Source organism: Papaver somniferum, unplaced genomic scaffold (assembly GCF_003573695.1).
Source record: "Papaver somniferum cultivar HN1 unplaced genomic scaffold, ASM357369v1 unplaced-scaffold_150, whole genome shotgun sequence".
Taxonomy (NCBI): Eukaryota; Viridiplantae; Streptophyta; class Magnoliopsida; order Ranunculales; family Papaveraceae; genus Papaver; species Papaver somniferum.
Genome location: NW_020624377.1, coordinates 1,532,123 through 1,555,585, shown reverse-complemented (window position 1 = coordinate 1,555,585; position 23,463 = coordinate 1,532,123). Strand labels below are relative to the sequence as shown.

At 37.2% G+C, this 23,463-nt stretch overlaps 1 long non-coding RNA gene across 1 annotated transcript; it reads right to left on the bottom strand.

Moving 5' to 3' along the window:
- Positions 1 to 6,548: 6,548 nt before the first annotated feature.
- On the bottom strand, positions 6,549 to 9,815 carry LOC113335945. The gene is made up of 3 exons (XR_003353542.1): positions 9,509 to 9,815; positions 7,761 to 7,804; positions 6,549 to 7,031 (listed from the first exon to the last, which is right to left on the bottom strand). It is a non-coding gene; the product is annotated as an uncharacterized LOC113335945 (long non-coding RNA).
- Positions 9,816 to 23,463: the final 13,648 nt, after the last annotated feature.

Genomic DNA, 23,463 nt, shown 5'->3' with positions numbered 1-23,463 from the left:
ATAGGAAATAAAAACAAAATTTCGACAAATCCCGCAGGCGGCTATTCAGCATAACTACAGGGAAGGAAATCACGCGGCACACGGGTTAGCCAATCATGCAGCAAATGGAAGTCAAACGGGGAATTTATTGACCAAAATATGGGACCAGGCAATCCCATATTTTATTAGTCAAATTTTAATTTTTGATTCCGTGGGCATCACATTCCCACGAAAAATTGTAACCTAACTCCTTTTAATCAATAGCATGCTTCAAAAAAAAAAAAAAAAAAACTCTTATCCCCTAAACGGAGCTATAATGTCCCTGGGGACTAAAAATATGTTCGCGACAATCTTACTCCCCGTGCTTCTGCCTAACCGGACATTCCTGTTAACCATAGATCACGGAAGGATAACTCGGTTGGTGGATGTGCAATTGATTATATAGATTTCTTATTATCATATATTAGACTTCCTTAGAGTATCTCCAATGGAGTTTGAGTTTGTAGAAGAACTGATTCCACATAGAATTTTAGGGACTTCAATACTAAACCTCTCCCCAAGGGAATGTTTCTTTGACGTGGAGGGCTAGGCTTATGCAAAAAAAAAAAAAAAAAAACTAACAAGGTGAGGGAGAAGCTCGGAGTTCGTAAAGTCTGGTGCAGTCATCAAAAAGCTAACAGGGTGAAGAGAGAGAGAGTCCGGACGACGTTTCAGACGACCGAAAGTTTGAGAATCGTTTCCGGCCAAATCTCTGGAATTCCTCAACAGTTTTCCATCTAACCACCTTCTTTTAATTCCCCTTGTTACGCTCATTCGAATGGTGCCATTTATACCTGTGATTCTTCGCCACCTTAAGGTAGTTATAGCAGTTCCAGGTAGTTATCATCATTCCAAGAACTCGTTCATGTTCTTCTTCTTCACCACCCCGTCCTGCTGCATCACCCAATTTGACAGCATCTCCTTCAGAGTCTCCTCACATCCTGATACGGAAACCATCTAATCAGGGTGACCGTGTTCAGTTCCCTTTTCGCAACTTTGATGACTGCAACAACGGGGTTAATGAAAGAGGATATATCCGCAGTTATTTTCAGAAACACCTTACTGACAGGCATTTTCATAATGATGAAGCTAAACAACAATGCAGAGATAGGTTGAGTTCAGATAGGGATTTATACATCGCATGGGAGGAGGTTTTAAAACAACTACACTGCTGGTTGTGCAGTCATTGTATGATTCTACATGCTTGGAAGAAATCATGCAAACATGATAATGTGGTCGTTCCAGGGCCATATAATGGCAGGTATGTAGACTATCTAATTTCTGATATAGCAAAACCTAGTGCTCCGACCAGTGAACTCACAACCACATCTGCAGATATTAATTCTAGGTCTCTTTCTCAAGAGACGCTTAATGAGGTCTTCCAAAGGCAATTCAACACCATTGCAAGTATCCCACCCCCTTGCAGGTTGAATTTTTCTAGGACCCTAAAATCATGCTTCGATATGGTTATACTCAACCCTAAGGAGATTTCATCATGGATTAAATTATTACTCCTTCCTATCTGCCCTCTTAACCAATAAAGCCCAAAGAATTCTTATGAAGAACGATCTAGTGCCAGAAAAAAGCTTTTAATCGCATCCATCAACCAAGTATGCTTGCTTGACTGGCGAGAACACAATGGTTGCGTTACTCTAATCAACAAATTTTTTGAACAACCCAAACGCAGGCAACCCAACAAACCAAAAAGCAAGAAAAAGCAAGACATAGCTAACCTGGAAGCCTGTAGAAAGAAATTATCCTTTGGGCACTACAATGCTGCTGTTAGAGTGCTCTTATCTAGTGGCATTGCGCCCTGCAATGAGGACACACTCACTGAACTTATGCAAAAACATCCAGGAGCCTCTCCACCAACCATTCCTGTCGAAGCCATTCCTTGTGACACAATCACAGTGGATGCAGGGCTGGTTCTTAAAGCTATTAAAAGCTTTCCAAAGGGCACGTCTTGCGGAACGGTTTGAGAGCTCAGCATCTCCTTGACGCGATGGGTGGTGCGGCTAATGCGGTTGCAGATGAGTTATTAGTCTCAATCACTAAGGTTGTCAATCTTTGGCTTGCTGGTTCCTGCCCAAATGCTCTTGGTGAGTACATCGCCAGCGCTCCTCTCACTCCTTTGCAAAAACCAGGTGGGGGTATTTGACCCATTGATGTGGGTACCATTTATAGGAGACTAGTTTCAAAGCTTGTTGCCACCAAAGTAGGTAAAGTAATGTCTGCATACCTAGGCGATTATCAATTCAGTGTAAGAGTGCCTTACGAGGGTGAAAGTATATCCTCCAGATTAATGGAAGTGAATGGTAATAAGAGTAACACCTCTATGCTGATCATCGACTTCACCAATTCATTCAATATGGTGGACAGATCTACACTAATTAGTGAGGTTCGACTTCAGTGCCCTTCATCTGGCGTTAAATTGTTGGGAGGTCCTGTGAGTTCAGACTTACAATTTTGTAAGGATATGGTTATGAATATAGTGTACAAAACTCTTCGGCTCATGAATACTGTCAAGTAGCTCAAAGACCCCCAGTGCGAGCTGCTGCTATTACGCAACTGCTCTGGCGTCTCCAGACTGTACTTCACCATGCGGACAACTTGTCCTGTAGCCTTGGAGCAGGCTAAAGTTTACTTTGATGCGCAACTGTATCAATATTTGTGACAGTTGATCACAACAGATGGGGCTGGTTTTGGACCCTTACAATTTCGCTTGGAAACTCTCCCTATCAAAGACGGTGGATTGGGGATTTACACAATGACTGATACAGTCAATTACTGCTACCTAGCATCTCAATTCCATACGCAATCTGTACAACATACTATCTTGAAGAATGTCACTCTTGGTGGTCCAAGCCCTAACTGTCAGCAAGCCCTCCAGACATACGCCCAGGTATGTGGTATTGCACCTTCTCTCTCAGCTTTGAAATTAATTACCCCCCCCCCCCCCCCCCCCCCCCCCCCCCCCCCCTGCACTCGATGGATTCACTGGCAATAACGTATTTTGAAGCTACGAAGAAGCAAATACCCACTGTTTTCCAGATGTCTGCACGTGACAAGGTACTATGGCAGTGTAACCAAGTGAAGAACTCATAGAGGATTATTTACTCGCTACCCCCATCAGTGGACTATATCAAACTCTTGCACCTAGACAATTCCGAAGTGTGCTTTTTTATCGTCTCGGAATCCCTCTTTTTGCTGAAGATAGTCGTTGTGCTAGCTGTAACAGGAAAATGGACATATACGGGGACCATGCTCTTCATTGCGCCAGCGAAGTTGGGCTTAAATTCAGGCACGATTTACTATGTGATGTATTTGTGGGTATCTGTTTTCGGGCTGGTGTGGCAGCCAGGAAGGAAGCTTCACTGGGTCTTACGTCAGATGAAAACACATTATTGCCGGCTGACTTGTTAGTTTACAATTGAGAGAATGGAAAGGATACCTGCCTAGATGTCACGGGTGTCTCTCCTTTCACATGTGATCTTCGATATTTTGTACCAGGCCAAGCTATTGCCAAGGCTGTTCACCGCAAGCGCAACAAATATATGATTACATGTGAGACCCATGGATACAGTTTCGGCGTTTTGGACTTCACTACCTTAGGAGAACTAGGCGAAGACATTGTCGCTTTCTTGAAGAGGCTCAAAAACTGCCTTACCAACTATGACGCCGGATGTGTCTCAGGTAGCTGTTTATTTCATAGAGTACATGTGGCAATTCAAAAGGGAGTCGGCGTCCATCTTGTAGCTAGGACACCAACAACCTCTGTGTAAAACGATTTTTTATTTATTTTTGTAGTTGCAGGAAATCCTACAACACACCCCTTGTATTATCATGACTATGATTTCTAGATCTAAACTTATTTGATATGAAAATAAAGATAAAGATAATGAAAATAGAAAATAAGACACAAGATTTACGTGGTTCGATCAATGTGATCTACATCCATGGGGTTAGGGATCTTCACTATGATTGTTTGTAATTACATATGGATTACAATTGAGACTCCATTAATGAGTATTTGGAGCTCTTGGTTGAAGAAGGAAGAAGAAGATAAAAATAATACAAATTATGTTTTCTCTCTCCATAATTGTGTCTCCCTCTCTCATCCTAAAATGTGTATCCCTTTCTGATTATTCCTCTCCTTTCTCTCTCTTGCCTTTCTCTTTATATAGGTGTTTACATAGTGGATGACAGCTAATGTACAGCTAACATTACCCCTAATTTCGGATCTGGCTTGCGATATTTTCGCAAGCTTACGAATGCTAATTTCGCAAACATCCTAAATTTCTCACGATCGTCATACTTTCCTCATGTTTAAGCTGATGTCATCTGTTATGTCATTTCTGAAATCATTCTGCGATGTCTTCGTGATGTATTGCTAGTAATTTCGCAAGCGTGTCGTTGTTGCGAGATTCTGATCCTACAATTTTATATAAATAAAGGCCCTCGGAGGTCTCCTTTTCAACAACAACAAAAATGGTCTCTGAGATGTTGAAAGTTTTGTTCAAAAAAAATTCTAGAATTGTACCTTTTTCTTAATGTGCAAATGCGTATAGGTGTGCTTAGCAGGGGAAACAGTTGTTCAACTGATTCCCAATTCTGAGAACTTATTTTATGAAGAGCATTTTGGCATAACGGTAGCATATTGAATAAAGTTTCAAGTGAATAATAATGATCTGGTACGTGATGTTATCGCTGGCATTTGTTACAAAGTTGGTGTGCCTGCGCGAAAAGGAGCATCCCTTGGGTTTTTGTTTGATGATAATAGAGACTTGCGGCATGCTGACATTCTTGTTCTTAATTGGGAGAATGTCCAAGATGTTTGTATGGATGTTACTGGAGTTTCGCCCTTCACGGGTGAAGGTATTCGTGCTTTTGTCCCGGGCCAAGCTATTACCAATGTTGTTTTACGCAAACACAACAAATACTTGGATCAATGTGTTTTGCATGGCTACGGTTTGGGTGACCTAGCCTTTACCATGTTGTGGGAACTTGGTGATGATACTGTGTGTTTTTTTAAGAGACTGAAGAATTGTCCAGCTAGTAATGATGTTAGTAGTGGTGTAGGTAAATTTCTTTTCTGTAGATTAGGTGTTGCTATTCAGAAGGGTGTTTGTGCTCAGTTTTTTACTAGGCTACCAACTAAAGTTATTATTGAAATGAAGTTTAAAATAGATTAACCAATTGTCGAGGAGGCATTAAAGATACAAAGTAAGAAGATGAGAAACTATCGGAGCCAGTTCGCAAAAAACAAGATCCAGTACACCAAAACAATAATAATGATGTTCTTGGTGCCCAACTGAGAAATTTTTTAATGGGGGCATGGGGAACAAATGATATGTTGACACGTGTCTTTGATATAAATTGATTCCCATGAATTCTGTTTCCAAAAATATAAAGGTAATGTATTTTTGGAGACGAAATTGAATAGCTTAATTGGTGTTTGTATTTTTGGAGAGGAAATTGGATACCTTAATTGGTGGAAAGGTTTCCAAAAAAGATAAGTGTTGGTATGTACACAGGCTTCAATCAAAACAAAGGTTTGATTCTTTTGAAATTGCAACTTAAGTTTGGAATATCCTTAAAAACTTTATAAAGTTCTAATATATGCGATAATAAATGGGGAGGGAAATCACACGGGAAAATTAGTTGCAGGCCCAAAAAATTAATATTTTCGTTTTCAAGCCCAAGATTGTTTTTAGTTTCCGTGGCACCCATAATTATATGAAATTTTGAATAATAAGTGCATAACGGTTATGCATCCTAATTTTTCAGGGATATAATTGGTAAACTTGGATATAACATATCCAGAAAAATCGCGCCTTGGAATTTTACAAATTTTATATCGTTGGAGATCTTTTAAAGAGAGCTACACAACGAGGACAAACAACAATATCAAATTTTTGTTTTTCACGAAAAAAATCGGAGGTGATCATCATTTTAGGGAAAATTTTCGAAAACTGATGCATAACATAATATGCATACACCAAAGATGCATAACACGTTATGCATCAATTATTTTGGTTATGCAGCCACTAAAACGTTGTATATACCTGAATCCAACAGAAAAAGCATACGCATAACGAATTACGCAACAATTTTCTCGACTGCATAACAAGTTATGCATTTATAACAGGTTATGTAGCCATTGTATTGGTTGATTTTAGAGCGCACAGATAAAATTGATGCATAATGCATTATGCATCAATATTTTCGGATGCATAACCGGTTATGCATCCATTTTCACGACTGCTGCGTAACATGTTATGCAGATATTATTATAGGTGCATGACAAGTTATGCAGTCTTTGTTTTTGTTGGTTTTGATACTAACAAAAAAATTGTTGCATAACGTGTTATGCAACCATTTTTGGACTGCATAACAATTTATGCAACAACTTTTGTAGATGCATAATAGGTTATGCAACCATTTTCATAGCTGCATAACAAACCATTATACCAACACCATTATGATATTATTGATTCAGTTCCAACTTATATATCTTCATCTCATTTCAATTGAGTTCAATTCATATGATGCAAAGAAATGAGTGGACATGATTACGACTAATCAAATCACAAATTCAATTCGAAACTAGACCAAAAGAGCGGATGAAAGCTCATATATCCCGCTACCAACTCCTCTTAACTGCCCCATTACCACCAGTTCAACTTTTTGTCGATCTCCAACTGTTACAGCATCTCAATTGTGACGCCCCAAGTACTTAACCTGCTTAGCTAATAGGATTACAAACTAATTGAAACATAAAATCTAGACTAACGATCTTAAGAATCTAGACTACATAAGCTAAGCCCAAAAACAAACCCATACACTCTAATACAGTACAAATGAAGATCTCTCATGTAATACGAATATAACCATGTGTTGTTTACAGAGAAAGTATACATGTATAAAATATAAATAAACATCTTCAATTCGCTGAAACGTTACGCTACGGAAACGAATATCTTCACGTGCGCCTTTTCTTCTGAATACTGAAACTGAAGTGGGAACGAATGAGCACATCATCCCAAAAACGGGTCTCAACGAAAACATGCAACTCTCAAGTAATCACTAACATGCTTCACATTTATAAAAGAATATGAATCGAAATAAACAAGAAGAAGTGAATCATTCAGCTATTTATGCATCATGAAGCAAGTGTCACTCTAACCTCGCCAAACTCATTGGAGAAGACAACGCGAGAGCAACCCTAATCAATAATAATAACATCGTCCACACAGAATGCCCAGACAAACCATGATTCAGAATATTACTATCAAGATCAAAAAGTTAGACAAACAAGTATAATATGCATACGCGTGATTTTCCCAAATTAAAATAGTATATATAATAACGAAACGGGGAAGAAGCCGCCCTACTAGGTACTATTATAACTGGGAAGAAGCCGCCCTACTATATATTATGTATATACTATCGAAACGGGGAAGAAGAAACCCTACTAATATATTGAAACGGGGAGGAAGCGCCCTACTAAATACTATTAAAACGGGGAAGAAGCCGCCATACTTAACTTAGCAAAGAGCCGTGGGGCATCACAGACTCTCCTTGCAGGGAAATCATACAACACTTATTACACGCACATCAAGACTCATACAAGCATTTACATAGATAGCAAAACATACAAACATGCCAATAGTAATAAATACTCGTCATGCTCGCAATAGAAACAAAGCTCAATGATTACAAGAAGGTTATAGAGTTCCCACCTGATTTGATGACGAGCCATGCCTGCCTCGAGAGCCTCAATCCACTGGTTCATCATTTGAATCGATCGTTGTTAATAAAGATTAATTGTTAATCATACGAGCACTCTTAGGAATTAGCCAAAAGGCTCACACAAGACTCATAACATAATCTCATACATTTCTCTAGTTATGGGCTAAGTGAACTATCTAATGATTCTAAGTCCATTTACGGATCTATACCTTTTCATTCTCTATCTTTAACATATTTAAGGTTTACTAACTCAATTGGGTTGATTTTATAGTCCACTAGATAAGTCTTATGAATATCTACAACTTGTAGAAGGAACCAAAGGCTAATTCAGACCATAAAGGTCCAATATATCAAAGTACGAAAACTATGCCTAAGCCCAAGTCCACTAAACATGCCCATTAATCATTAATCTAAGGCCTGGTCAAACTGGTCAACTGAGTCACTAACGGTCCAAGAGTAAACTAACAGTTCACATCAAGTCAGATTCCAGGTCAAGTCAATGGTCAACTGGTCAACGAGTCAATGAGTTAAGTCACTGAGTCAAACCGGGTCAAATCTGGTTAATGAGTCAACTCAGGGTTAGACTGATTCATCTCAGTCAGATGGTCTGAGTCAGATAAGTCAGCTAGACTGACTAGGATGACTAATAGTCCAAATGTCTAAACCAAACTTCTAATGTACAATTATGATGCAACACAAAATATTCCAAGCCAAAAGATGCATTTCTAACTGCAATAAGCCTTTCAATTCTATCACTAGATCATTCCATAAAACTCAGGCCTCCTCCCTGTATCTTTACAACATTTCAATTATAGTTCCAAACACCATAATCATCATTCCTAATTAATTCCAATACATCACCAACTTAACTACAAATATACTCAAGACAACAATCCAGCCTTCATATGTTTACAAAACATTCTTCTAAGTCTTCTGCCAGTTCAATAACACTACCACAACCTCTTTCATACCACCTGCAACTTCAGTTGAGAACATACTCAGTCCATAAATCACAATTACAACTCTAGCAACCCTGTACCTGAGAACATCCGTACTAACAGTTTATTTATCTTCACTCATATTCTTCTCATCTGCAATTCAGCCTTAACAACTCAAACACTACCCCAACTGCAGTTACTTGAGTTAACTCTTCCCTGAAATCCACCTTTCATAATCACACAATCATCCCCCATTTGTTCAATGCATCCACCAACAATTTCTCTTGTTCACTTTGTTCTCCTTTGCATAACCATTCTATGACTCACTATCCTCTACACCGCTGCCATTGTTACTTCATAACTTCAACTGCATCTCCATCTTCTTTCACTTGCTCTAGCCAACACAATCCATCTCATCTCAGTTCAATTTCATTCTTATCTGCAAAGCCTTAACTTAACTAACAACCCACCTGTACATCTCATTTCCAACAGCTGCAACTAACTAATGAACTGTTTCAGCACAACCTGCAACAACTACTTCATCCATTCTGTCACAAAACCTAACTCTAAATCATCAATTCATCTTCCTTCCAGTACCAATTAGATGATTCTTAATTATAATCTCAAACCTTGATTTCTAGTTTAATTTAGGGAAGAATATGAACCCTAATTTCTCTATGAAATCAAATTAAACTTCATACATCCATTTAGACTTCAATCAAACACAAACGCATATACTAATTCAATCAAATAACAATAATTTTAAGAAGAAAATTGAATTACTTGAAACCCTAAATTACCTGGTTTGGATTCAACACCAGAAAAGCTTCACCTCCTCAATTCCTTAACAACCCCTCGGTTCTACATCTACTAGAAACTCAATCTTCAGTTGATTTCCTCCATCTCAAGAACTAAATTCTAACCCCAACTTCGATTTGCATCCGCTCAATCATCTCCTTCATCTCGTGCTTAATAAAACACAACATCATCACCATATTCTACTTAATAAGCTCTCCCTATTTAATTAAATCTCTCGAACCGAACTCACAACTCACAAATCGAACAGAACTGGAGAAGAACAGGGGAAGAGAAAGAAGAAAGAAGAAGAATGATGAAAGAAGAATGACTTCTCTTCGGTCGGGTTTTGGTGATAAGGACAAAGATAAAATGATAGAGGCACCCATCCAAATGATATGGGCAGAAAGGTCGGTCTAAAGGAAAGAAAAAACGATTTACCCATTCACTAACCAAAGATATTTTTTTCGTCCGGTATCCGAATGACACGTTCGAGTATTCCATTCCACCTAACTTTTCGAGATCTATCTAATGATACTAGTTTCAAATCTAGATCGTGGTTAGATTAATCTTCATTCATTAAAATCTATATTAACTAATCGATTCATTAGTGGTTAAACTATCTCTTGATAATCTCTAGACTGGTCAAATAGCGTTGACGAGCTTGAGAGTCCTTACATCAACTTCCTTCCCAACATATTCCAGCATCATCGATCTTCAATGGGTCGATGGTAAGACATTCTTATTTATCTCCTCCATCACCATTCTCATTGTTGTCTCATTCCATCACATGTTGTCAATGGCAACAACGAAAACAGCTCCTTTCCCTGACTTCATCAAAACCATTAATGGAAACACTAGATACCACCATTCTCTTTCCATCAAAGCTAAAATCATCATCAACACCATCAATTACTAGCATCATTCAACATGGCAGCAGAAAACAGCTCCGTTGATCCCAATCATTGTCATTCGAGTTCTTTATTCTCCAACCTCTTAGCAAATTTCGGTACAGGCAGCATATTGTTAACCTCGATGGCAGCATCACAGAACTCCATACGTTTTTTCTCGGTCATCTATCACGATCACGACAAACTCCATCAACAGCTCCATCATTATCGTTGCCCTTAATAACATTACAATCTCACTGCTTGTACAGAACCAGCACAGATAACTTCATCATTCAATCATTCAGCAAGTTTGTGTCTAAGCTTTCGACTTCAAGGGTGATAGTCTTATTAGTAAGTCTTTTCACAAAGATCTACATCTGTTGATCAAATAAACAACAACAGGATCAGACTAACTGATCAACAGAATCATAAAATTCGAAAAATGTATAATATTATAAATTGTAAGATTACTGGAGATGGATTACAATATTACTAGAGTTAGACCTGAGTTTCTCATTCGGATGAACTGGAGACGAAATATATCAGAATTGAGCATCTCAGGTTCAAAGATTACTAAACTTAGACGTGAGTTTCTCATTCGGATGAACTGGAGACGAAATATATCAAATTTGAACATCCGGGGTTCAAAGATTACTAGAGTTAGACCTGAGTTTCTCATTCAGATGAACTGGAGACGAAATATATCAGATTTGAACATCCCAGGTTCAAAGATTATTAGAGTTAGACCTGAGTTTCTCATTCGGATGAACTGGAGACGAAATATATCAGAATTGAACATCCCAGGTTCAAAGATTACTAAAGTTAGACGTGAGTTTCTCATTCGGATGAACTGGAGACGAAAAATATCAGATTTGAACATCCCAGGTTCAAAGATTACTAGAGTTAGACCTGAGTTTCTCATTCAGATGAACTAGAGATGAAATATATCAGATTTGAACATCCCAGGTTCAAAGATTATTAGAGTTAGACCTGAGTTTCTCATTCAGATGAACAGGAGATGAAATATATCAGATTTGAACATCCCGGGTTCAAAGATTACTAGAGTTAGACCTGAGTTTCTCATTCGGATGAACTGGAGAAGAAATATATCAGATTTGAACATCCCGGGTTCGAAGGTTACTAGAGTTAGGCGTGAGTTTCTCATTCGGATGAACTGGAGAGACGAAATATATCAGATTTGAACATCCAAAGTTCAAAGATTACTAGAGTTAGACCTGAGTTTCTCATTCTGATGAACTGGAGACGAAATATATCAGATTTGAACATCCCAAGTTCAAAGATTACTAGAGTTAGACCTGATTTTCTCATTGTGATGAACTGGAGACGAAATATATCATATTTGGGCATCCAAGGTTCAAAGATTACTGGAGTTAGACCTGAGTTTCTCATTTGGATGAACTGGAAACGAAATATATCAGATTTGAACGTATCGGGTTCGAAGATTACTAGAGTTAGACCTGAGTTTCTCATTCGGATGAACCGGAGACGATATATTTTAGATTTGAACATCCCGGGTTCGAAGATTACTAGAGTTAGACCTGAGTCTCTCATTCGGATGAATTGAAGACGAAATATATCAGATTTGAACATCCCGGGTTCAAAGATTACTAGAGACTGACCTAAGTTTCTCATTCGGATGAACTGGAGACGAAATATATCAGATTTCAACATTCCGGCTTCAAAGATTACTAGAGTTAGACCTGAGTTTCTCATTCGGATGAACTGAAGATGAAATTTATCAAATTTTAACATCCCAGGTTTGAAGATTACTAGAGTTAGACCTGAGTTACTCATTCGGATGACTGAAGATGAAATATATCGGAATTTAACATCTCAGGTTCAATGATTTCTAGAGTTAGACCTGAGTTTCTCATTCGGATGAACTCGGGTCATCATATTCCCATAAACAAACCCCATGTTCTTATTTTGATGAACTGAGGATGTAAATAATCATATTATGGGAACTCGGGTCATCAGATTCCCATAATGACCATATTACCCTTAATGGATATAAGTACAATAAATATTATGGAGACTGTTCAGATAACCAGACTACCCTTATTGGAAATATGTAAAGTAAATATTAAAGACTATGAAAATGACCATATTACCTTACTGGAAATTAGTGCAATAAATATTATAGATATTGTGAAATTGACCAGACTACCCTTATCAAAAATAAGTAAAGTAAATATTACAAACTGTGAAAATTACCATATTTCCCTTAATAGAAATTAGTGCAATAAATATTATGGGGACTGTGAAAATGACCAGACTACCCTTATCGGATGTAAGTAAAGTAAATATTACAGACTCAAAAAATGATTATTTTACCCTTACTGGAAATAAGTGCAATAAATATTACGGAGATTATGAAAATGACCAGACTACCCTTATCAAAAATAAGTAAAGTAAATTTTAGAGACTGTGAAAATGACCATATTACCCTTACTAAAAATTAGTGTAATAAATATCATGGAGACTATGCAAATGACCAAGCCACCCTTATAAAAAATAAGTAAAGTAAATATTACAGAATGTGAAAATTACCATATTACTCTTATTAGAAATTAGTGCAACAATTATGATGGGGACTGTGAAAATGACCAGATTACCCTTATCAGATGTAAGTAAATTAAATATTACAGACTCTGAAAATGACAATATTCCAGTAAGGGTAATATGGTCATTTTCACAGTCTGTAATATTTACTTTACTTATTTTCAATAAGGGTAGTCTGGTCATTTTCACAGTCTCCATAATCTTTATTGCACTTATTTCCAATAAGGGTAAAATGGTCATTTTCACAGTTTGTAATATTTACTTTACTTATTTCAATAAGGGTAGTCTGGTCATTTTCACAGTCTTTATGATATTTATTGCACTAATTGCCATTAAGGGTAATATGGTCATTTTAATTTTTGTAGTATTTACTTTACTTATTTCCGATAAGGGTAGTCTGGTCATTTTCACAGTGTGCATAATATTTTGTGGCACTTTTTTCCAGTAAGGGTAATATGATTATTTTAACAGTCTGTAGTATTTACTTTACTTATTTCCGATAAGGGTAGTCTGATCATTTTCACAGTCTCCAGAAGTTTTATTTCACTTATTTACAGTAATGGTAATATGGTAATTTTCACAGTTTATAATATTTACTTTACTTATTTTTGATAAGGGTAGTTTGGACATTTTCATAGTCTCCATAATCTTCATTGCACTTATTTCCTGTAAGGTTAATATGGTTATTTTCACAGTTTGTAATATTTACTTTACTTATTTTCGATAAGGGTAATCTGGTCAATTTCACAGTCTCCATAATATTTATTGCCCTTATTTCTAGTATGGGTAATACGATCATTTTCACAATCTGTAATATTTACTTTAATTTTTCCGATAAGGGTAGTCTGGTCATTTTCACAATCTCCGGAATATTCGTTGCACTTATTTCCGGTAAGGGTATAATCTGTCATTTTCACAATCTTCAGAATTTTTATTGCTCTTATTCCGATAAGGGTAGTCTGGTAATCTTCACAGTCTTCGGAAGAAGCAGATATTTCTGTTGTGGTTTTGTCGACAATATCGAGAGAAAAGGTTGGTATTTGTCAAAGTCAAATTTCCTACAAAGTCATGACTTGTTGACTTGGTCTTTATCCTATTTACTTGGTCTTGATCTATAAATGTATTTTTATTTATGGAAATGAAATATAGATGTTAGTTTGTACAAATATGGGAAATGTAGTGACAAGTAAAATTCAAAGAGTTGTAATTTTGGGTTGTTTTAGATGTGGTGAAATATTTGGGTGGAATCATCATTTTAAATTATAATTGTGATTGTCCGTAAAATTGTCAAGAAATATTATTGTTATTAAGAAAAAAATATAATATTCTTAGTTATTATCACCATGATTTTTAAAGGCGTATGTTTTGCGCTTCGGAGCGTACGCTTCGCTTCAAATTTCAGCATTTCACTCGGAAGCGGTCATGTGAAGCGCATCTTTCATGAAGTGTACGTTTCACGCTTCGGAGTGTACGCTTCGCTTCACATTTCAGCAATTCGCTCCGAAGCGGTTATGTGAAGTGCGCTTTTTGACTTAGTCAACTCCTTTTCCGCCTAATTTTTAAAGCTTTTAAAAGAAAAATATGAATGTTTTAAGGGGGAATCAAACACCCACCTCCCACTCGCCTGGAGAAGGTTGAGCTGGTGTGCACACGCTTTGTTTTTGATAATAATTAGACTTATATAAACTTTATATAGATATTATTTTCCTAATAAATTTACTAGTTACGACTAATTTATTCATAAGAAAACATCCGCTTCAAACATCAACCATGAAGCGACGCTTCACGCTTCGATATACGCATCGCTTCCTAAAAATAAAAAACGCTTCACGCTCCGCTTCGCGCTTTCAATACCTTGATTATCACGAATACGAAATTTATTAACGGTTATAATTGTTGCAGGATTTATTACAGGTGTATCAGTGACTGAAAAATAAACTATGACAAGTTACACTGTGATAAAATCCTGATTTTGATGTAGTGTATCACTCTATTTCCGAATTCAAGCTATCACCCAAGTCTCTAGACAATGTCAACAACCAACTAGACCTTATCCTGCTCGAGTTCGATAACTTCTTAATAATCCACCATTGATCACCAAATCAACAGCAAAGTCATCTCCACTTTCTCCTTTGCATCTAAACAAGCTGAGACACTCATCATATCTTCCCTCATCTTAATCACCCGAGTTCAATGGCAGCAACCAACTCGAACTCAATCTGTATCATATCTTCCCTCATCTTCCGTAATGCGTCTCTGCTGTCGAAATCTAATTTCATTTTCCTTCCATATCACAATCACAAATAAGTTGATCAACAAAATATGATTGCCACTGATTGAGTTCTTCTTCTTTCAAATATCTCTCTCACTCGGTTTCAGTTTCAGAGATTCTCGAATGAACTAAATTTTAAATAATTCAAACAGAAAAAAACGATAAAAATTTGATTTCAATTTAGATTTATGATGTTTTTGGAGAGAAACAGATGAAGAATATGTTTCTGAAAAGTATCGAAGTTCTTCTCGCCTCTCTTTTGTCTGGGATTAAAAAAAATATATTCAACAATTATGGGTCTCTAAGAAATTTTTGCTGAAAAAATGGGGACGCGTCTTAAATTTTACGTCCGTGGGTTTCATAGTAGAAAAAAACAAAAAAATGGGTATGGTAGTAGTTTTCACACCAAACAACCTTCATTCAGTTAACAACATCAAGAATTGGGCTTGGTACTGGGCTAAGACTATAAAATGTACCTAATGTACTTTGGGTGTGCATATTTTTAGAACGATTTTTTGGGGACCATGGTTTTATTTTGGGTAAAGACGTTAGAAGTAAATCTAGGTCGCCCCTTATCTGGATATTTATATTAATACCTAAATTACCCTCCTGATTAATTTTGGGTGATGATTAGTTAGTGTTAATAATAGTTAGTGTAATGATTAGTGAGATGATTAAGTTAAAGATAATTAGTGAGATTAAAAAATCATATGATTTTTTTTAAAGAAGTAGAATTATTGAGAGAGTAAAGTTAGAGAAGATGAAGAAGGAAAACATGAAAAACGATGGATTTTACCAACCACAACCGGAGGAAGGGTATTTGGGTACCCAGGTGTGCTTCAAACTTAGATAATGTTGGTTGAATTGCTCCAAACTTTCAAGAAAAATGAAAAAATTTATGTAGATTTGGGTCAGTTCGGTTACCATATGTCAAGAACATGTAACCGAACACACCTGAAAGTGTAGTTCGGTTACGTTTTCCAAACACGCAGGTTACCGAACTCGCTCGTTAATGGAGGTTTTGATCGTACAGTGTAATGTTCGGTTACCTAGGATAAAATGGTAGGTTACCGAACTTTGAACTTAACAATTTATTTGGGTACATCTTGTGTGTTCGGTTAGTTCGCAAACTTCAACGCAACCAAATTTCCAACCGAACTGCAGGTTAAAAGTAACCTAGTGTTAGAAGTTCGGTTGGTTCGCAAACTTCAACATATTTTGCGAATCAACCGAACTGGGCTTATATATGCATATATGCAATTAGGCAAACGTTCGGTTACTACGAAAGTTCGGTGATATCCTTATTTTGCGAAGGAATCGAACTTATGGACTTCTGTTGTTCTAATACAAGGAGTTCGGTTAAAAGTATTTTTTGCGAATCAACCGAACTCTATTGGCTAAGTTCGGTTACTTTGTAGTTTTAAAATTTTTTGCGAAAAAACCGAACTCTATTGGCTAAGTTCGGTTATTTTGGAACTCAAGATAGTGGCCACAACAACACAGTTCGGTTAGACTGGATTTGTTTTTTTTCGGTTCTAAGGGTGGAGTTCGGTTACTTTGTAGTTTTAATTTTTTTTGCGAAACAACCGAACAGAGAGTTCGGTGACTTAGTTTTAAATCCAATAGCACCGAACTGTTCTTTGTGTTCTTCATTTTCAAGAAGTTCGGTTAGTAAAACCCTATTTTTGGAAAATCGGCCTAACCGAACATGTCTCTGTAACTCCTACTAAAACCCTATTTTGATGATTTCTATTCGATTGAAGCAATCAAAATCAAATTAAAGTGAAGGGTTTGTTGGAAAATAACTCTGGAGTGGTCCCATGATAGAATCAGGTTGCGGCTGACGTCTTTTATACTCGATAAAATTGTCATGTAACAGAACTTAATTGTGATTGCATTGATGTTGTTACATTTCTTAAATAGGCGGTGGTGGTGGTGGTGGGAGGAGGTGGTGGTGGTAATCGATGGTTGGTGGTGGTGATAATCGGAGGTGGTGGTGGTGGTAATCGGCGGTGGTGGGCGGTGGTGGTGGTAATCGATGGTTGGTGGTGGTGATAATCGGAGGTGGTGGTGGTGATAATCGTCGGTGGTGGACGGTGATGGTGGGAGGAGGTGGTGGTTATATATATATAGGTGGTTATTAGGTTGGTTTTAAAATAAATTAGGTTAAGGATAGGTTAGTCATTTCAATGTTTTAGGACACCCCTTATCGCTATAGGGAAGGTGGCCAAAAAAAAATCATGGTCCCAAAAAAAATCGTTCTATTTTTATGATTTCACGAAATGCATGCTTTATTGCTTTGGTACTTTTGAGTTCATGGGAACCAAATTTTTTGTTGTTGATGCAATAGTCTTTTTCTGCTTGTTTGTTTTGTTTTTTTTTGAGGAGAAAGGTTTGATGCAATAGTCCATGCAATAAATCAATTAAATAAGTTAGGTTGTTGGAGCTAGTAACCCGGATCAAGCAAGGTTTACCAGCTTTGTAGCAAGGTTTTGATGATCTTATGTGTTTTGTTTGTAACTCATTTTCAGCAATTTACACGACTCAACTCCTCCCATTGAACATTCATTTCACTAGTTTGTACATTCGTCACTCATAAAATGCCCATGGACTACTCAGATACCAACACATAGATTCTTGAAACTTATAAACTATCCTAAATCATGTAGGCGAATGAGTGAAGTGGAACAAACTATCCTAGAAACAACCCTTCCACTGATCCACATCAAGGTAACCGAGGAACAAACTGTATATTTTATCTAGTGCACAGAAATTATCTTTTTCTTTTCTTTTTTTTGTCTTTCTTTTTTTCTGAAATCAAAAAGTTCCTCAGTTTTTTACTCCAAAAACTTATACACACCTATTAGTCGGCAACCTAGCAACAATCTGGGCACCAACCCCCTTCTGAATAGCAATGCCTAATCTATGAAAAATAAAACCACCAAAACCGCTGCTAGCGTCATTATTAACAAGACAGTTCTTCAGACACTTAAGAAAACATAAAGTATCTTCACCAAGTTCCCCCAAAGTAGTGAAAACTAAGATCCCAAGACCATAACCAAGAGAAGTACACTAGTGTAAATATTTAGCCCGCTTTCTTGAAACGGTCTTAGAAATAACTCTCCCTGAGACAAAAGAACGTACACCATCACCAGTAAAGGGCGAGACACCAGTAACATCCATGCAAACATCTTGCCCGTTTTTCCAGTTGAGAACAAGAATATCGGTAGGCCTCAAGTATTTATCCTCATCAGAAAGAATACCAAGAGAGACTTCCTTGCGGGCAGTTACACTAGCCTTGTAACAAATATCAACAACAATCTCACAGACAAAATCATGTTGAAACTTACTTCCAACATCTTTAGCACAATGAAGCGCATGGTCTCCAAAGATGTCCATAGATTTGTTGCAACTAGATATATAAACAAACCAAATGGACATACAACATAATTCTGAGTTTAGGAGTTAAGACTCCTTCTTCTATCTTCCAGTCTTCTTGACATGGCTTGCCAAGATAAGTTGGCCTGGCCATGTAATAGCAACTGCAAGATGAAACTTAGCTTATATAAAGACAACTCTCTTTATTGATGTTTAGAAAATCTCTCAAAACTAAACTCGTGGAAATGCTGCACGGACCCATATATGTGATCAACCACAACTTTGGTGATCATATATATATAGAACTATGAATTCCTTTTCCTAGTCCTATTACCTTATTACATGTCTTTCCTTTTCTTAGAACTATATGACTTCTAATTCCCTTAGGATTACATCAATTTCCTAATCTTGTCCTAACCAGCTTGTTAGTGACTTCTATGTTGAAGTTTAACCAACATTCTCCCGTTAAGATTCAACCTTACCCGTGACATATCTTGTATTCCAATCAATTGTCTCATTTATTCAAACTTGATCCGAGCTAATTCCTTTGTCAATATATCTGCTTTCTGCTCAGTTCCAGGTATGTGTTCTACGTTAATGACCTCCTTCTCGATGCATTCTAGTATGAAATGATACCTTTTGTGAATGTGTTTCGTCTTCCCATGAAACACTGGATTTTTAGTGAGTGCAATTGCATATTTATTATCAATCTTGATGAGAACTTTTTCAGGTTCTCTTCCTTTGATTTCACCCAACAGTTCTTGAAGCCATATTGATTGTTTAGCTGCTTCTGTTGCAGCCATAAATTCAGCTTCACAGGATGAGAGGGATACAGTGTCTTGCTTCTGTGAACACCATGTGATAGGTGCTTCTCCTAGATAAAATATATGACCAGTTGTACCTTTACCATCATCTTGGTCAATATTATGACTGATGTCACTATACCCAACAATTCCTTTTGATCCTCCTCGACCATACTTCAATCCATAGATGATTGTTCCTCTTAGATATCTCAATATCTGCTTTATTACATCACCATGAGACTTGCGTGGACTCTGCATATAATGGATTGCTACTCCCACAGAGAAATCCAAGTCTGGTCTTGTGTGTAACAAGTATCTAAGGCATCCAGCATTTCTTATGTAACTTGTTGGATCAATCTCTGCTTCTTCTTGTGCCTTTGAAACTTTAAGTACAAACTCCATTGGTATCTTCGTTGGATTACAAGTTTCAAGTCCTGCTTCTTTCAGAATTTTCCTTGCATAAGATTCTTGTTTAATCTGAATCCCATCTACTCCTTGATGGACTTCTATGCCAAGGTAATAAGTGAGTTTTCCGAGGTCTGACATCTCAAACTTTGATGACATTTCTCTCTTGAACTCATTGATCACCTTAAGGGAGTTGCCAGTCAAAAATAGATCATCTACATAGACTGCAATCACAAGAAGCGTTCTCTTTTCTTCTCTTATGTATACTGATGTTTCTTTAGAGCAATTAACAAATCTGATTTCTCTTAAGATTTGATCTAACTTTGTATTTCAGGCTCGAGGAGCTTGTCTTAGACCATATAGAGCTTTTGATAACTTATAAACCTTATGCTCTTGTCCTTTTACTTCAAAACCTTCTGGTTGTTCAACATACACATCTTCTCGCAATTCACCATGTAAGAATGTTGTCTTAACGTCTAAGTGGTGAATTTCCCATGAGTTTGATGCTGCTTCTGATATTAAGAGACGAATTGTCTCTAGTCTAGCAAATGGTCCGAAAACTTCATCAAAGTCTATGCCTGATTCTTGAACGTATCCCTTAGCTACAAGTCTTGCCTTATATTTGTTGACAGTACCATCAACATTCCGTTTTATTTTGAAGATCCACTTAAGACCAATCACTTTTACCCCACCTGGCTTATCAACTAGAAACCAAGTCTTGTTTCTGTTGATTGAAATAATTTCTTCTCTACATGCTTGTGTCCATTTAGTCGAGACCTTTGCTTCCTGAAAATTCCTTGGTTCATCATTAACAGAAAGTAGCATAATCTCACATTCTTCTAGCTTGAAGAACATAATCCTCCAGATACTGTGGCTTTTGTATCTGTCTTGTTGATTTTCGCAGTGGAATGGGTTGAGTTATTTCATCGATCTCTCTTCTTCTTCTTCTTCTTCTTCTACTTCTTCGTTATTCTCAGTGTTTTCATTATTCTCTTCTTCTTCTTGATTAACATCATTGTTTCCATTGGTATTGATGATTATGGGTCCTTCGCCTTCATCAATTACTTGACCCCATCTCATGTGAAACATTCCTGGATCCCTACTTGGTCCATCATTAGTTTCTTTCCAGTTCCAGTTTGCTTTTCATCGACTACCACATCTCGACTCACTATACTCTTTTCGTTGTTGGATTGAATAATCTGTAAGCTTTGGATCCAGGCTCAATTCCTAGATGCACAAGAGTCTGAGATCGATCATCCAGTTTCTTAAGAGTTGCAGAATCAACTTTTGCGTATGCTTTGCAACCAAACACTCTTAAATGATCTATGTTTGGTTTTCTCTTTCGCAAACTTTCATATGGAGTCATGTCTTTCAGAGCTTTCGTAGGTATCCTGTTTATTAGGTATGTGGAGTGTCGTACAGCTTCTCCCCATAGATAATTAGGTACCTGCATAGCCTTTAAAGAACTTCTTGTCATCTCCATTAGAGTCATGTTTCTCCTCTCCACCACTCCGTTTTGTTGTGGTGTATATGGTGTTGTGAGTTGCCTTTTGATTCCATTTGACTCACAGAACTTGTTGAACTCTAAGGAAGTGAACTCTCCTCCTCTATCAGTTCTAAGCATTTTGACCTCCTCTTTTAACTTTTTCTATCAGATTTCTGAAAGCTTTGAATCTGTCAAATGCTTCACTCTTTTCTTTCATAAGAATAGACCACATATATCTTGAGAAGTCATCTATAATAACAAATATGTATTTGTTATTTGCAAGGGTTTGTGGTGTAATAGGACCACATAAATCAGCATGAAGAAGCTCTAAGGCTTTGAGGCTCTGAATGTTGTTGCTTTTGGAAAACCTTGACGCGTTTGTTTCCCAACTAAACATGATTCACAGATCCTTGATTCATCGTTTATCTGTGGTAGCCCTCGAACCATCTTGTTCTGAGACATTGCCTTTAAAGTTCTAAAGCTTATGTGTCCTAATCTTGTGCCACTTCCATGTCTGATCTTCCAGTCTCATATTCAGACACAATGGCCTTCCAATCATGAGACTTATCTTGTAGAGTCTATTCTGTGAGCGTGAGACTCTAACAAGTCTTCCACTTGGGTCATGAACTGTTAGATAATCTTGTCGCATTCTAACATCACATCCAACTTCTGTAGCTTGTCCTAAACTTAGAATGTTGCTTTGTAAGTTTGGGATGAAGTAGATGTTTGTGACAAGCTTCTGTTCTCCGGTCTTGCTCTGAAATAGAATTGATCCTTTCCCTTCAATTTCTACAGAAGATCCATCCCCAAACTTCACTTGTCCTTTGATTTTCTCATTGAGTTCAGAAAAGTAGTGTCTCTTACCAGTCATGTGATTGCTGGCTCCATTATCTAAATACCAGATTCCTTCTTCTCCATCCTTTGATTCGTAGTTCTTTGGTATTAGTTTCCCTTCGTTTAAGAATACAACTTCGTGCATGAAAAGAGCTGTATCTGCTTCCCTTGTTTCATTCTTGTTTGCTTCTTCCATCTTTTGTATTCTTTCAGGGCATACAGAGGAGAAGTGTCCTGGTTTATCACATCTGTAACAAATAATGTTTGATCTATCCTTCTTTTCTTTCCCTTGGTTTTGATCATTCTGACTTGTTGTTCTATCTTGTGAGTTAAACCTTCCTCCCCTTCCTCGGCCTCTGTTTCCTCTACCACCTCTTCCACGACCTCTTCCTCTTGTCGCAGAGTTTTGTTGGTAAGAGTTTGTGTACAAGAGTTTTCCTTGAGTTTCTCCATTGTTTTCTTCATCAAGGATTCTCTCTTCATATGCTTTCAATCTTCCAATTATATCTTCATAGCTAGTCTTCTTTAAATCTAAGACTTGTTCGAGAGAAGCTATGATATGAATATACTTGGATCTTGGTAAACTATTGAGAAACTTCTTTACCAGTTTATCTTCATCAATGGATTGTCCAAGTGACGCAGCTTTTGAGGCTATCTCTGATAGCTTTCCTGCAAAGCTATCAATAGTATCAGTGTCTTTCATCTTCACTCTTTCAAATTCAGACATTAAGGTTTGCAGACGGGCTTCTTTAACTCGATCAGCTCCGAGATTACGTGCCTTTATTGCATCCCAAATTTTCTTTGAAGTTTCCTGTTCACCAACTTGTAGAACAAGACATTCTGGTATTGCTTGAAAGAGTAACCTGTACATGTTGTTTTTTGTCATGTCCTGGTTCAATTGTTCCCAACTTGTAGATTTTCATCAGTACCTTCATTCTCATGGCCCATACTGTGTAGTTTGTGGCGTTGAGGATTGGAACTTGTATTGATGGTGGCGTGAACTGTTTTGCACCCACAATGGTGGTTTCGCTTTCCATGGCTCAGAAACAAGCTCTGATACCAATTAATAGCAACTGCAAGATGAAACTTAGCTTATATAAAGACAACTCTCTTTATTGATGTTTAGAAAATCTCTCAAAACTAAACACAAGCTCTAATCTTGCTCATATGATCAACCACAACTTTGGTGATCATATATATATATAGAATTATGAATTCCTTTTCCTTGTCCTATTACCTTATTACATGTCTTTCCTTTTCTTAGAACTAGATGACTTCTAATTCCCTTAGGATTACATCAATTTCCTAA